This window comes from Nicotiana attenuata, chromosome 1 (assembly GCF_001879085.1).
Source record: "Nicotiana attenuata strain UT chromosome 1, NIATTr2, whole genome shotgun sequence".
Lineage (NCBI taxonomy): Eukaryota > Viridiplantae > Streptophyta > Magnoliopsida > Solanales > Solanaceae > Nicotiana > Nicotiana attenuata.
This window is the reverse complement of record NC_031989.1, coordinates 1,880,267-1,882,282: the sequence shown is the minus strand read 5'-3', so window position 1 is coordinate 1,882,282 and position 2,016 is coordinate 1,880,267.

Below are 2,016 nucleotides of genomic sequence, written 5' to 3'. Positions count from 1 at the left end.
TGGTCAATCGAATGGCAGGGAAATGGTCCTCCGGTGCTGTGTCAATTCCAATAATCCATGCAAATTCGCCATCCCGTGACAGTACGAGTCGAGATCAACTCGTACTCTCATTTTGATGACCGTCATTCCTCCCTCTTCGGCACACACTGATGACTGAACAGGGCTGACCCAATAGCTGTTAGAGATCGGGGAAGATGATACCCGCATCTAACCATTTGATCACTTTCTTCTTCACCACCTCTTTCATATTCGGGTTCAGCCTTCGTGATGTTCTCTAGAAGGTTTGTGCCCTTCTTCCAAGAGAATCTTGTGCATAGAAAAAGCTGGGCTGATACCCTTTATGTCTGCCATGGTCCAACCGATAGCAGTCTTACATTCTTGTAACACCTGTAGGAGTTACTCTACCTGCACAACTAGCAAACCGGATGATATAATAACAGGTAAAGTAGAATTAGGCCCTAAGAAAGCGTACCTGAGATGCGTTGGAAGTGGCTTCAGGTCCAACTGTGGTGGCTCCTCTATCGATGGTTTCGTAGGTGGTGTTGTTCTTTCTTCTAAGTGTAGGGGCTCAAACTCGGGTTCCCTTTTCCAGAACCCTTGACCTTCAAGAGCCATGACCCACTCTGCCAACTCCTCACCATCCACATTTTCCAGGTTCATCAGGCAGGCTTCCAACGGATCCCTGACATTAATAGTCTCATCCTCCTCTTGTAGTATTACATCTACGGCCTCCACTAGTGAGCAATTTGCAAACTTGCTGGTTCTCCTCATAGATTGTTGAACATTGAATACTATCTCTTCATTGTTCAATCTAATTTTCAATTCTCCAGTCTCACAATCAATCAATGCTCTCCCAGTGGCTAAAAATGGCCTGCCCAGAATGATTGGTATCTTTTCATCCACTTGACAGTCAAGAATGATGAAGTATACAGAAAATACAAGTTTCCCCACTTGAACAAGCACATCATCAAGAATTCCTGTCGGTCGTTTGACTGTGCGATCAGCCAGTTGCAGCAACATTGAGGTCGGTCTAGCTTTGCCAATGCCCAATTTTGTATATATTGCCAAGGGCATCAAGTTTATATTGGCTCCCAAGTCACACAATGCTTTAGCAAAAGCATAAGTCCCAATGGTGCATGTGATAGTGAAACTACCTAGATCAGACACCTTCTGAGCCATAGGCCTTGTCACTACCGCGCTGCAGGTCTGCGTCAGAATTACAGCGGACAGGTCCTGGAAGTCAAATTTTCGCGACATTAGGTCCTTCATCATTTTTGCATACCCTGGCATTTCCCTCAAAGCATCCATCAGTGGAATATTCAATTGAATTTGTCTGAGCATTTCCATGAATTTCCTGTACTGATCATCATTCTTTTGCTTTGCCAACCTCTGAGGGAATGGTGCAGGAACCAACCTCTTCCCAGTACTTTGTGTCTTTTCTTTGTTGGAAGCTTTTTCTACTGCCTGTTTTGGGAGTTGTTCACCTTCCTTCTCCTTACCCTTGTCAACCTGTGCTTGCTCGATTACAACCTCGGTGAGCTCTGCTGACTCATCTGTCTCTAGTGTAACTGGGGTAGCTGGAGTAGTTGGTGTTTTGTCTCTCCTAGATTGAGCAACTTCTTGCTCCCTATCTAAATCTCTTCCATTCCTGAGACTCACCGCCATGAGCTTTGGTTCTGTTCCTTTGGATTAATGTTTGTATCTGCAGGCAATGTTCCTTGTGGGCGATTGTTCAAGTCCATAGATGGCTGTCCCAATTGAGTTTCAATGCCTTTGATTGTTGAATCATGTGCAGCTAACTTCTCTTGTATCTTTCCATTTGTCCCAATGAGTTGTTGCAGCATACCCCTGATTTCGATCATGTTACTATCCTGTTGTTGATGAGGTGGTTGGTAGGCCAACTGTTGCTGGTGTTGCTGATTATAGCCCTACTGCCTTTGATAAGGCACGACTTGGCCTTGTGGTCATGCTCCTCCTGGATGGGATTGGGGTTTGTACTGCTGGTTTGATGTTGGT